Below are 16,047 nucleotides of genomic sequence, written 5' to 3' on the forward strand. Positions count from 1 at the left end.
AGACTTGAACAAAAATTCAGAAACTTGAATTAAATTTATGTAGGGGCTTGAGCAAAGACGTCAAACAACCCGAAGCTCAAATTATATATATTTATAGATATATAAAAATATTAAATATATATAAATTATTAGTCATTACATGATATTAAAGCACTTTAGATTATTAAATCATATTAAATATATATTATATATATAAATAACATAAAATATTACTTTTTTTATTTTTTATATTTACTCATAAATTGTAAGGATTATTATAACGGCATATTTTTTATATTATATAAATTATTTGTTTTGATGGTATTAATTATTTTTTATAATAGAAAATGTAAATATAGTCAAATTTTAATAATTTAATAATATAGTTGCAAAAAAAAAAATTTTGAAATTCATTTATAATTCAAGCAGCTCAGGCAATTCGGGTTTAATTCAGGGTCGGGTTTAGGCAGGCAACCTCATATTACAATTCGGGTCTAGGCGAGCTTAGGTAGGTGTCAGCACAACTTGGGTTGGGCTTGGACAACCTCCCAACCTAACCGAATTCGTCCGAGTTGTACCCCTAGTTGTATTCCATTCATGACTTTGCCTGGGGATTGGTGCATTTCCCGCTTACCTCGGTGGTTGGTTCTTTTCTTTGGATTGGGATAAATCTGGTCATAATACCGGAACCTAGGGGTTACAATGATACCTCCAAGCAACACCCTTTTTTCCCCAATTCAAAAAATAAAATAAAATAAAATTTTAATTTTAATTTTAATTTTTATGAATACATATAAAGATTTAAAAGATGATCAATTTAAATTATAAAGGGTAAATTATAAATATACCGCCTAAGATATGCTTAACATACAGATTTTCTCTTGTATTTTTAAAAATTATATTTCATCCCTTCAAGTTTCTAATCACATATTAAATAATCATTTTTATTTATAAATTATTAAGTCCATTAATTGTTTTTAATATTATCAAAAATATATTTCAATTAACAATTTAGATAATTTTATTGTTGTATAAAAGAGTAATTAGGATTTTTTTTTCTGTTAAATAAAAATTGTAACAAAGATGTATTTATAATTTTAAAAATTATAAGAGACAATTTATATTTTAAATAAATTTTAGAAAATGTATGGGCTATTTATCAAATTGTAAATTATCAATATAACATCCATAATGAGTACTAAATGGGTCCTGTTCCAGTCCTCTCTCCTAAAATCAACCGTGCTACGTGGCTCGAAACTGAGTCGCCCTTAATCCCCCGAACCAAAAACGACGTTGTTTCGTCGTTTTTGATTTTTTTTTTTTTTTTTTGTAGAAGAAGAACGAAGCTCGGAGAAGAAGAAGGAAGAAAGGAGGGAGAGAGGGAGGGAGGAGGAGGAGGGACTGGAGGGGGCATAATATTCGGGGGAGGAGGAGGCGGAGGTGGGACGACGGCGGGGAGGAGGAGCTGCTGCTGCTGCTGCGACGAGAGGCAGAGGCGGGGCGACGGCGGGGAGGAGGAGCTGGCGGTGGGGCGACGGCGGCGGGCGACGAGACGATCAGAGCTCTCCTCTCCTCTCTTTCTCTCTCTCTCTCTCCTCCTCTCCTCCTCTCCTCTTTCTCTCTTCTCTTTCTCTCCCTCTCCTCTTTCTCTCTGCAGACTGAAAATCGAAGGAAAAAAAGAAAAGAAAAAAAAAAAAAAAACCTAATGCCCAAAACGACGTCGTTTTGGGCATTAGGGGGATTAGGGGGCAGGGATTTTCGAGCTCTCAAACATTATTCCTCCTAAAATGATGTCCAATCCAGGGTAGGAATGTGTGTTGCACTTGTCTCTACATATAACTTATGGAGAAAATATGTATGTTTAAAATGAATTAAATTAAATTATTGATAAATTTTATAAATAGTAATAATTAATATCTTAATTTTTTTTTTTTTTTTATAAATTTATAATTATATTGTGAAACTATCATCACTTTATTGTAATTTCTCCTAAATTATATATTGCAAGCAGATATATACTATACAGGGAATGTTTGGGATGATTTAAATAAATATACTTTTTGACTTTTTACGATAAAATGTATAAAAAAAGTATAGAGGTAATGTGATCCAAATAAATATACTTATCTAAATAAGTGCACTTATTTAATTTAGGAAAACTTACTGATAAGTCTCATACACAAAATTCAAAACTCATCTAGTCTCAAAACAAAATACTTGAACCAATTAGTCCTACTATTTTTAATTGCTACCAAAAAAATTTATTTTTTTAAAAGAAAAAATTTAAAGACACTGCTACATTCCACCACCGCCGGATTTTCATCGGACAGTCATCGGAGACTCGTCGAAATGTTTACCATCATCGGGAAGTCGCCGAAATATTACCGGAAATTCGACGGAGTATCGCCAGAATGTTCTGAATATCACCGGAAGTCGTTGGAATATCTAGAATATTCATTGAACGTCAGGAATATCTAGAATATTCATTAAACGTCAAGAATATGGCTGAAGACTCACCAAAACGTCCAAAATATTGATAAAAAAAATAGAATAAACTGAAAAATTAAAACAAAAAAACATAGCAAGATGAATAAATATTGATATTTTGAAAGGAAAAAAAAATTAAGAATAACAAACGGCAACAATGGGGAAAAAAAATGTTATTTTCAATTTTTGTAGGGTTTAAGAAAATAATTTTCAATATTGATCAAACTGAAAAATAAGCCTTGAAACTGTAAAATGTTATAGTTTCAAAATATAATTCTATTAAGTATTTATCTTTATTAATAAAACTGAAAAACATGTTATAAAATTGTAAAATTTAACAATTCTAAATAAAGTTATGAAACTACAAAATTTTACAATTCTAAAGAATGATTCATTTTAGCACCAAAAAAATTGAAATTGTAAAATTTTACAATTTCACCACCTGTAACTAAAATTTGAAAACAATTTGTTCAGAACTTGAAAATTTTCTATATTATAACAGAAAAATAGAAGTGTGTAGTACAGAAAAAGTAAAAAAAAACTGAGAGATCGAAGAAAAGAGACAAATATAGAGAGATGTTTGTACTTCGATAGCTATTTTTTGGTTTAAATCTAGCCGGATCTAACGTAGATCTGAGTAGATCTCCTCAGATTTGATGTAAGATCTGAGTAGATCTACTCATCTTCTTTGTCGAAAACTCATTTCTTTCGCCATCGGTGAGCAAGAAGTAAGGAGTTGGTGCTCGATGGTTACCGATGAACTCCAATCAATGGTGGTCACTAGTCGCCGATGACTATAGATTAGAAAAATAAAGAAGAAAGAAAGGCATGGTTGTGGTCGTGGTCGTAGTCATGGTCGTAGTCGAAGGCATGGTCGTCGTTGATATCAAAGAGAAAAGTCAGGTGTAAGAAAAGAGAAGAAGATAAATGGGTATAAAACTTTTGAATATATCCAAGAAAAATTAAAATTAAATAAAATATACACTTTTCAAAAAGAACTTATGAATAATTTGTTCTTTAATTTATGCCAAATAGTGCCTATTTCGATCATCATCTCCGAAAACAACAATTTAAACCAATTTATCTCATAATTCCAGGTCAGACTTTCCTGAAACATAACTGTAAAACATGGCAAGCATTAATTTCACCACCAATGCTACAGATTCTTACAAAAATACAATCCCAACAACTCTCACTTATTTGTAATTAGACCAGAAAGAAAAGAAAAAAAATTTAAAAAAAAAACAAAAAAATAAAAATACATGATTAGTCCACGTCATTTTGGAGGTCATGAAAGTCTCAACTTTGAGGGCTACAAGTATTTTTGTAATTTCACAACCCCCTAATAATGGAAAACTTATTAGATGGTCTTGGATGTTATGTGATTATAATTTATTATACCTTTTTATATTTTTTAATCACTTAACATAAAATTCATAAATTTTATTTTTTTTTATCCATCACAACATTATTAAAGTACCATATAACGGTATCGAGACTAACTAATAACTTCCCTTAATAAAAGACAGTTTTGTGACAGCTGTGACACTTTTGTGTACAAATTGAAATAAATGCAATCATATTCATTCAAATGACAAACATAGTCATTGAATAATAAATGAATGGAGCTAGACTGTCTCCAATTCAAATTTGAGAAAGTTCGGTTCAATTTGGCCCATTGGGTGTCTTTTTGATAATCAAAACTGTTCACATTTTAGAATTTGTTGAGTATATTATTCCTATAAAAAATCATGTTGATTGGATAACGGATACTATATATTCGGATCACTTTTGTCTAAAAAAAACATAGATGGTCAAAAAATCAACGGTTCATAAAAAAGAGTCCCGAATGCATAGTATCCGTTATTCGATCGACGCGATTTTTTTACAAGAATAATATACTTAACAAACCCTAAAATGTGAAAGGTTTGGATTGTCAAAAGGAGGCTTAAAAGTGGGCCTAATGAGGCGGACTGAACCTTTCAATCCAGATGGTGGACTGAAGGCAAGCCCCATCCTAAATGAATTTTTACAGAAATATAGAAAAGAAATTGAGTTTGGATTATCTCAATTTAAGAGAATGTTTAGATTTGGTGAGCTCATTTTGGGCAGATCTTGATGGTTTGAACTGTTTATTTTTTAGAATATTTATGTAAAAAATTAAAATGATTCAATATAAATAACTATGTATTTGAATCACATTTTTATTTCAAAAAATGGATAGCTACTTTTGAAAAAATAATTTAGTGTGCTTGGTTTTAATTTTCTGAAAATTAAGTTTTTTTGTTTTTCGTGTTTTTTTTTAGTGAATATTTTTAAATTTTTAAATAATTTTTTTACTTTTTCAGATGCACCTTACTTAGATATATCTAAAAAGTAAAATATTTGAAAAAAATATTTTAAAAAATCAACAAATACACAAGAATATGAAAAATATATTGAATTCTCATATATATATATATATATATATATTTGTATTTTTGGTATTTAATGAATTTTCTAAAGATTTTTTTTCCACAAATATTATACTTTTAAGTGTATTTATGTTAGGTGTATCTAAAATTTTTTAAAAAAATTACTTCGAATATTAATAAAAATCAGTGAAAACCAAAAAACACGAAAAACAAAAAAATTTAATTTTCTGAAAAGTGAATCCTGAAAATCCAAACCAAACAAGCTAATTATAATTTATTTTTTTTTAAAACAAATGTGATTCAAACATATAACTACCGATCATCTTAATTTTTTTGCATAAATATTCTATACAACGAGTCTTAAAAAGTGAATTGTTCAAATTACCAAGATCAACCCTTTAATTTTACTTAGAAATTCTTAAAATATGACTCTTAAATTCATTTTTTAATAATGTGACATGAGTTTAGGTCATGAATGCATACTAGAACACTTTGATTTTTTTATTTTAGAATAGAGAAATTTTAAATGTTGCCAATTTGGATCCCTTAATTTTAAAACTGTAGTCATAAATTTGAAATTAGGTACCAAAGGCTTGCAATTGGCCATCAAATTTACAATTTTAAGTCCTAAATTGAAAATTTCACTGTTTTGAACATAGTGAAATTTCATTGTTCTCAATACAGTGAACAACGTGAAAATTTATAACTTTTTTTCCCTCTCTTTTTCTTCAGATTCTTAAATTTTTTTTTTTGGGGGTTTTAAATTCACGTTGAAATTATAAATAGAGACCTATATTCGACGAAATATCACTGATTGAATTCAAATTGTTCTCCAATAAAAAATTTCATTGTTAGAAACTTGTGTTGTGGTGATCATGATGTTGAAGGTAGTTTTTTGCCCTCAATTTTACAATTCCTATCATTCAATTATAATTTCACTTTTTTATAATAGAGAATTAATTTATTGAAAATAGTAAATTTTCAATGTTATCATTTTTGAGTTCAATATGAATTTTTAACCATAAATTTGAAATTAGGTTTCCAGTTTTTTTTTTTTTGTTAATAGTCCTTAAATGGATTGAAATTTTCACATTGAAGGCTCGAAAAAGAAAAGAGGGCGATTTTAGACATTTTCAATCTTTGAGATATCATGTGACTTGCATATGCCAATTTTTCAACCATTTCAGTAACAAATTTTTAATAGAAAGTTTACATTTTTTAACCATTTCAACCAAAGTGTCACATTTTTTAATTGGTAGGAACAAAGTAAACAGTCCCGCTAGATAGCTCGAAAAAGTCATGGCTCGAGGTGCCAAAATGACGTCGTTTTGGTACCATTTTTCTTTTTTTACTCTCTCTCTCTCTCTCTCTCTCTTTGTGTGTGTGTGTTGTTTGTTGTTCTATTTCTAGAAAGAAGAAGACAACAGTGCTGGTTTTATGAGACAAAATCAAAACAATGGATGCTGGTTTTTTGAGACAAAATCAAAACAATGGATCTGTGAAAACCCCACATTTAATTATTCTTAAAAGAAAATAAATAAATAAATTAATTAATTAATTTTATTTACAGTCTATCTGAATTGTATATTAGTGTAAAAGTTAGTTTTAAATTGACCAAATTCAATCACTAACAAAGACATTATTAAGAATAATAATTTTGTGGGTGTTCAATATTTGTTGTTTATAAATTATTTTAATTAGGATTCAATATGATAATTATTCTTACTAAATACCTTAGTTAAAAATCTTAGTGTGTCAATTTTCAGAAACCCACACAAATACAAATAAAAAAAAAGAAAAAAAGAAGGGGGAATCAAACCTTTGCAGAAATTAGGTGGTGGCTTTCCACATGTTGGTTTGCATGCTTGTTTAGGGAAGAGGAGCTGATTATGCTCTTAGAATTGAGGGAAAGAGAACTTAGAATGAAGAGAGAGAGAGAGAGAGAGAGAGAGAGAGAGAGAGAGAGATGTGCTCAACAAGCATTGTATACATATATGCATGCAAGCCTTCATTGTATATAGGTGTGCATGCAAGCATTCGGTGAAAAAAGAAGAAGAAGAGAGAAATCCCTGAAGCAACCATGCTTAGTAATAGGAGAGGAAGAAGAGTAGGAGATTAAGGAAGCCAAAATTCTCAACCATTTTGTCATCCTATTACTAAGTAACAAAACCCTCTCAACCTTCTCTTTTTTTTTTTTATATTTGAAATTTTCAGATTATATACATATGATAAATTGTCTAAACTTGAAGACAGGATTTTATTGTATAAAATTTTATGATGGTATATTAAATATTGGTAATCTAAAAATCATATTGTGGAATTTGGACTTGCATGTGTAGTTTATGCCATTAAAAAGATTATTGAAGATGTTATTTGGCCCTTTAAATCTGCCAGCAAGTTGTACGAATTTTTAGACAATTTTATACTCAAAATTTGAAGATTATTGATAATGATGTCTAGTTCATCCACAAAATTTTTCAACAATTATTGAGTTTTGTACGAATTTATACATATTTTTAACCAAATCTGGAGCTATAGGCAGATTTTATTATGTGTTTGAAAAATCATTAAAATTTTTACATTAAACCAAATCTGATAATTTCTAAGCCAAAAATGAAATTTGAGAAGTCTAGTTTCATAATAAAATTTTAGATCATGGTATTGATTTATAAATTTAAGTATGGAATTAATTTAAGAAAATGTGATAAATCTGTGTCATAAACACTCTTGGAATTTTTAAGAGTTATTTATAATTTATTTTTGGAAAATGCTTTCTGAAAAATGACAATAACATGTTTATTGAGTATTTTGTAGATTTGTATGAATTTTAGAGTTGTATAAGTAATTTATTTATAATTGTATTTGCAAGATATATATTCTGAAATTTTGACAGATTAAGGAGGAATCAAAAACTATCTCTTCAATTGTTTATTTATAACTTATTTTTGGGAAATTCTTTTTGAAAAATGACCTAAACATATTTATTGATTATTCTGTACATTTTCACGAATTTTAGAACTGTATAAATAATTTATTTATAATTTTTATTACCTAATGTATAACCTGAAAATTTCTGGACAGATTTAAGATCATCACTTCAATTATTTATTTGGATAAAAAAATCAGTTATTGTGTTGGTCTAATTCATCAAATATTGTAAATTAGTAATCCATGTATGGGTGTATTGTGGTTTATTTAATATTGTGCTAGTTTAATCTTATAGATTAAAAGTCCATGCATGTGTGTAATTATGATTTATTTCTTTTTTTTTTTGGTATCTACATTATTATTTCATACCATAGTTTAAATAAATTATTTATTTACATTTTGTATAATTGTTTATTATTGTGTGACATATGTAATATTCTATGTTGGGATTCTAATGAGTTGGTATATCATTATTGGTAATTAAATTTTGAATTTTTGTGAATATCTCAACAAGTAAAGAAACATGAAATTTAACCAATGATACATTAAATTGTAAAAGTGATGGGGTAAGCCCGGTTTAGAATCTTGCGCAAGTGAATTGCGAACCCTAACATGGCACGGGAAGGTATTTCGGCTCTTATCGGTGTAGGCGATATAAGGTTGGTGGTGCGTGTCACGCCCTCAAAATAAACCCATTATATATATATATCATTGACATGAAATATTTAAAGAAAACAATTTATTAATTCATTCATCAGAATATTACTAAAATATAAGCATTACATGTAACATCAAATTAAATGCCCTACGGGCTAACATCTTTCCAAGTCAACACTTGGACACAAAAAATATGAGTTCTAACCCAAACACAAGTGAAGCCCTTGGCTTGAATGTTTACATGTACTAACAAATAAAATAATTAACTAAAGATAGTCTTCGAAATCCAAAGCCAAATCCTTCCAAGCTAAGTCCTTGGAGGTAACTTATCACCTGAACCTGAAAATGATATTCCCATAAAGGGTGAGCCACAGCCCAGGAGAAAAATACTAAACCAAATATAAGTATTGAATAAAGCCATAGCATTCAATAGATGGTTAACCAAGATAATCAATTATAACTTAATACCGTCTCATGACACTAATGTCTATGACATGTTTTAATTCCCATTATTATAAATATGGCTCAGAACCTGGCCAAACTTACAACAGTGAACTATATATCATATTCACATTACTTTCAATATCACATTACTTCCAATGCCAACAACACAGATGAGACTCAGGCTCATATCAAAACACTTCATACTTCCCGTTTGATACACATTGTAGTGCTGTATCAATAACATGTAAAAACACTTCAATATAATAAGCACACATAATAGTGATGCTAATGGAGTTCATCCTCTATCTCCTCCCAAACAAAATTCGATTTAGAGGTCCATCCCCTATCTTCCCCTAAACCGTGGAGTACATCCCCTATCTCCTCCCAAACAACATGCATATGCAATGCTCAATCAATACATGTAATTTTTGTATTAATTCAATAGTCTAAATTTATGACTTAAACAAATTGATTAGTTTCAATTTTCCCTAATCCACATGCAATGTCTACAACAAGCACGACTATCCTCCACCGATAGCCCAAAACAGTTATTTCTAGACTGGAAATAAATATATCAACAATTCAATAGGCGAGTGATTTTAATTATCCAACTACACCATTTAATCAATGAATTCCTCAATTTCATGCATTTAACCAATTTTCCCAATTTCCTTAAATTAATTATACAAATTAATTTATTAATACAACTAGGGTTTTTCCCAAAATTACCAAAGTACTCCTAGCATATCAAAATACCAAAACTTAGAACAAAACTTATAGGATGGAGTAGGAAATCCCTACCTTGAAGAAAATAACCCGAATGGAGAAGACGAAGATGAATACCCAAATTCCAAAGTGCTCCAAACCACCAAACGTTCAGATTGAATGAAAGCCCTTGACTCACTCTATCTTTTTAATAAAGGACCAAGGTTAGATACTCACCCTAGGTAGATCAATTCTTAGAGAGAAGACAGGTTTAGAGAGAGAGAAAGAGAGAGAGACTCTCAAGGGGCGGTTTTTTAAAAGTTAAGAAAGAAAAGTAGGTCAAAAAGTGATCCAAAAAGTGAAATCTCGGACTGATGTAGTCGACTCCCCGCTCGAGCGTCCAAACTCCTGCTCGAGCGTCGAATATGCACTCCCAGTACTTTTGCAGAACCAGGTCCCCGCTCGAGCGACAAACTCCTCACTCGAGCGGCACTCACACATTTTCGCTCGAGCGTCCAATCCCACGCTCGAGCGTCCAACACTGCACAGGAAATACTAGATGGGTGATAATCCCGCTCGAGCACCAAAACCCCCGCTCGAGCGGACAAGCAACAAAAGAATCCCCGCTCGAGCGTCAAACTCCCGCTCGAGCGGACAGGTCAAAATCTGGGCAACTAGTTTTGGCATCTAAACTCAACCGACCTGTAACAGACCCGCCCAACTCATCCTATAACTCAAATACAAAGAGATTAAAGGACGACAACAACCAATATATACTGACAGGATCCACGGAACCTAAGTCCGGATACAATAATCTAAAGGACAAAGACCAGGGTCGCTATAACCTCCCCTCCTTAAAAGAATTTCGTCCCCGAAATTAAGCATAAGGTTTCGAAAACAAGTTTTTCTCAAATTCCAACAATATGATAACTCAAAATAAACAACTTGACCCAACACCGGCCATTTCATCTCTTATCAAGAGGCATTTCTCAATATGTAAAATAACATATATTTCCACCTGTATTAACACTATGCAATTTTCTTTCAATTTCAACAATTTTCAATATATTCAACATATGCAATGTTCTATTAAACTTCCATTTCGAGACAAGTTCCAAAATATTTCCATTAACCAAAACATTCTCAATGTTTTACAGCTTAAGACATATATAAAGCTCTAAAGTTCAACAATATTACAAAATCTAAATACAAGATTACACAACAACAAACAAGTCCGGATATTTCTCACAGACTTCCAACTCACGTTCCCACGTGGCTTCCTCCACTCCGTGATGTTTCCACAAGACTTTCACCAAAGGAATGGTCTTGCCACGCAGGACCTGATCCCGCCTATCCAAGACTCGAACCGGTCTCTCCTCATACGAGGCATCCTCATCTACCTCTAAATCGGTCCAATCCAATACATGTGATGGATCTAGCTCATACTTCCGAAGCATACTCACATGAAACACGTCATGAACTCCGGACAACTGCGGCGGTAAAGCTAATCGATAAGTAACCTCGCCAATCCTCTCAAGGATCTCAAAAGGACCAATAAACCGAGGGGATAACTTCCCACTCTTCCCAAACCTCATCAAGCCTCGCCTAGGTGATATCTTCAAAAAGACATGATCACCTACCTCAAACGCTATAGGCCTCCTCCTACGGTCGGCATAACTCCTTTGGCGACTCTGGGCTGTAACAAGCCTCCTACGGATAAGCTCAACCTTCTCCGTCGTCTCCCTAACCAACTCCGGACCCAACAAAGGTGCATCACCCACCTCGGCCCAACAAACTGGAGACCTACACGGTCGGCCATACAAGGCCTCAAACGGTGCCATACCGATACTAGACTGAAAGCTGTTGTTATAGGCAAACTCCACCAATGGTAAGTGCCTCTCCCACGTCCCACTAAAGTCAAGGACACAACCTCGAAGCATATCCTCAAGGATCTGAATAGTACGCTCGGACTGCCCATCAGTCTGCGGATGATAAGCCGTACTAAAGGTTAACTTGGTGCCCAAGGCACTCTGCAAACTCTGCCACAACCTAGCAGTAAAACGAGGATCTCTATCCGAGACGCTCGTCACTGGGACCCCGTGCAATCTCACTATGTCCCGAATATACAAGTCGGCAAGATGGTCTACCGAATCTCTCACGCACATAGGAATGAAGTGCGCCGACTTAGTCAACCGGTCTAAAACCACCCAAATGGCGTCACTACCCCGCTGAGTCCTCGGAAGGCCTACAACGAAGTCCATAGTGACATGCTCCCACTTCCACTCAGCAATAGGCAAGGGTTGTAACAAACCCGCTGGCCTTTGATGCTTGGCCTTCACTTGCTGACAAGTAAGGCACTTAGACACGAAAGCTGCCACATCTCTCTTCATACCCCGCCACCAAAACTGGCGACCCAAATCCCGATACATCTTAGTGCCTCCCGGATGCACCGCAAGGCGTGAATGATGAACCTCTCGGAGTACCTCCTCTCGACAAGACTCCGGCACAAACAGACGGTCTCGGTATCTCACACTCAGGTAGGGATACATCGTCAAACCCTTCTCAACCTTACCACCGGAAATCATCTCACGGAGGGATTCTACCTCTAGGTCACCCCTCTGAGCCTCTAACACTCGAGTCACAAGTGTAGGCTGTGCAACAACAGAAAACAAGGCCGCAGCCTCAACGGATTCGCCCAAAAGCAAATCAAACTCCCCAAGTGCACCCAACATCTCCCATTCCCAGATGGCTATACTAGCTATGTCACCAACAGATTTCTTGTTAAGGGCATCGGCCACCACATTGGCCTTCCCCGGATGATAATGTAACTCGAAGTCATAATCCTCAATAAACTCCATCCACCTCCTCTGCCTCAAGTTCAAGTCTTTCTGTGTAAACAGATATTTCAGACTCTTATGATCTGAGAATACCTCGAACCTCTCACCATAAAGATAGTGCCTCCAAATCTTCAAGGCAAATATCACAGCTGCTAACTCTAAATCATGCGTAGGGTAATTCTTCTTGTGAATTTTCAACTGACGTGAGCCAAAGGCAACTACTTTCCCTTCTTGCATCAACACACAACCCAGACCCTCTCGTGAGGCGTCACAATAGACTGCATAACCCAACCCTCTCTCCGGAATAATCAAGACTGGAGCGGTGGTCAGTCTAACTTTCAACTCCTGGAACGACTTTTCACAAGTCTCACTCCATACAAACTTGACTCCCTTCCGAGTCAAACTAGTCAAAGGTGAAGCTAACTTGGAGAAATCCTTCACAAACCGGCGATAATACTCAGCTAACCCCAGAAAACTGTGGATCTCAAACACACTCTTAGGCTGTCAATCTTGCACTACCTCAGTCTTGGATGTATCAACAGACACTCCTTCCCCAGAAACTACATGGCCTAAGAACTTGACCTCTTCTAGCCAGAACTCACACTTCCCAAACTTAGCATAAAGCTTATGGGCTCTAAGTAACTCAAGCACCACTCTCAAGTGTTCCTTGTGCTTCTCTTCAGAAGGTGAATAGATAAGGATGTCGTCCACGAAGACGACTACAAAACGATCTAAAAATTTTCGGAATATCCGGTTCATTAAATCCATAAATACTGCCGGTGCATTGGTGAGCCCAAATGGCATCACCAAAAACTCATAGTGGCCATATCGCGTATGGAATGCCGTCTTCGGAATATCCTGCTCCCTGACTCTCAACTGATGATAACCCGATCTCAAGTCTATCTTCGAGAAACAACGGGAACCCTTCAACTGATCGAACAGATCATCTATACGAGGCATAGGGTACTTATTCTTAACCGTAGCCCGATTCAATTTCCGGTAATCTATACAAAGTCTCAAAGCACCACCTTTCTTTTTAACAAAGAGGGCCGGTGCTCCCCATGGTGAAACACTAGGACGTATAAAGCCCTTATCTAGCAACTTCTGGAGTTGGATCTTCAACTCAACTAACTCAGCTGGGGCAAAACGATAAGGTGCCATAGAAATCGGCGCCGTGCCGGGCACTAAGTCAATAGAGAACTCAATCTCTCTGTGAGGTGGCAAACTAACAAGGTCCTCAGGAAAAACGTCCGAGTACTCACAAACCACTCTTGGCAACACAGTCTGGGTCTCATTACACTCACCACTTTCAAAGCTAGCAAGTAGACCACTAAGCTCACTTCGCCCTCGCGAATCATACCCCGGTGGCAAAACACTACCAACCCGGTCCCCCAGAAAATGAAAACATTCCCCGCTCACGGTACAACAAGTGACCCTCTGGCGGTAGCAATCAATTACTGTCCGGTATGTCGATAACCAGTCCATACCCAAAATAACATCAAAGCCCTTCATGGGCATAACTACAAAAGGAAATGGAAGTCTATGATCGGCGACCTCTATATCACAACCCCTGACGCCTTGTTTCAAGATTAATTCACCCCCAAGAGGTGACACTACACAAATAGGGGATGCTAACTGCGCTAACTCCAAATCCAAAACAGATGCAAATGCAGCAGACACAAAGGAATGAGATGCACCCGTATCAATCAAAACACTAGCAACCGAGTTACAAAACAAGAAGGTACCTCTCACAACTGATGGTGCTGGCACAAGATCCTGCGCGGTAACAGCGTACACGCGCCCAGAAGACCTTTGATCAACCTGCTCACCCCTAGGAGCATAAGATTACTGCACCGACTGGGACGATGAAGCCCCCTAATTGGCCCTCGAGGCCTGACTCGACTGAGCTGGCTGCTGACCCTGAATCTGACTCAAACCAGATGCACCAGGTGTGCCACCCAACTGCGGGCAATACCTCTTCATATGCCCTGGCTGACCACACTGATAACACGAGAGTGGCTGGCCTCTACCCTGACTCTGGCTCTGAGATCGAGCCGAAGATGATGCTGCTCTCTACACTCCTCCCCTCTGAGGACAAACTGGAGACTTGTGGCCCAGCTGGCCACACTTGAAACAGGTAATGTCTCCCTGACTACCTTTCCCCGAACTAGCGCTCGGCACAGGAAAAGTCGATCTAGAAAAGCTACCCTGAGACTGCTGAGGATTAAAACCCTTCTGTCTCCTACCATCACTCTGACCATCCTGACTCCTCTTGGAGCCCTTCTGTCCTTCCTCCTCCTCCTGCATCATGATTTCCATGTGGGCTGCAGCATCAACCATACGCCCATAATCCCGAATCATAGTTCCCCCAACTCGCAGCTTGAGGCCACGCCTCAACTTCTTCTCAAACTCGATACAACGGCGTTCCTCAGACGCTACCAACTCAGGTGTAAACCTGGACAAGCTGGTAAATGCAGCCTCAAACTCGGCCACTGAAGAACTCGACTGCTTAAGCTGGCAGAACTGGTCTCTCAGCTTCTCCCTAACTGCTGGAGATAAGAACCTCTCCTGGAAAGCATTCACAAAAGCCTCCCATGTACCTTCTATACGACCCTTAGTGAACTTCCACCACTGACCCGCATCCCCCTTCAGCTGGAAAGATGCCAAGGTCACTTTCAACCCCTCGTCTTCGATGCCAAGCATCTCAAACGTCTTCGTTGTCTGTTCGAGCCATTCATCTGCCTTAAGTGGCTCTTTAGGATCACCCACAAATTCATCCGGGTTAGACCGGAAGAACTCCCTCTTCAGAAAGGAAGGTCCTGCATCCACAACAACAACCCGCGCTTGATTCTCAGCTCTAAGAATGCCTACTGACTCCCTGAATGCCCCTGCTATCTCTCGGGCTAGAGCGCCCATAACCTGCTGGCCTACTGGCTCGGCCACATTGGCTTGGCCAACTCCCTCCTGTACTGCCGGAACCTCCTCTGGCACAGGCACCTCCTGCCTACCCGGCCTACCACGCCTACCGCGCCCTCGTCCTCGTCCTCGTCCTGACATCCTAAATAAGGAAACAAAGACGTTAGCACATTAATAAATGTGCCGAAGCTAAACACTTGCGTCCTAATGCATTGGACAACAATAATTCATTCCACGTAAGCACATAATCACATAAGCACCTACGAATTTCGTTCCTGGATGATACTAGTCCCGAAGCGTCACTATAGTTCCGGTTGGAAGCAGCATTGATCAAGTGCCTTTCCAACAAGACTACTAGAAACTCAAGGGTCCAATTAACATCCTGGAAACTACGTTCCATACCCACATAATCATATAAACATGTTATCATATAAGCATATAACATTTCACTAAGTCTCTATCAAATGAGACGAACCCATTGTGATACTAATCACTTCCCACGTACCCAAAGTATTCAAACCTGGCTCTGATACCAAGTTGTCACGCCCTCAAAATAAACCCATTATATACATATATCATTGACATGAAATATTTAAAGAAAACAATTTATTAATTCATTCATCAGAGTATTACTAAAATATAAGCATTACATGTAACATCAAATTAAATGCCCTACGGGC

Source organism: Camellia sinensis, chromosome 6 (genome assembly GCF_055761805.1).
Source record: "Camellia sinensis isolate YWXY chromosome 6, ASM5576180v1, whole genome shotgun sequence".
NCBI lineage: Eukaryota > Viridiplantae > Streptophyta > Magnoliopsida > Ericales > Theaceae > Camellia > Camellia sinensis.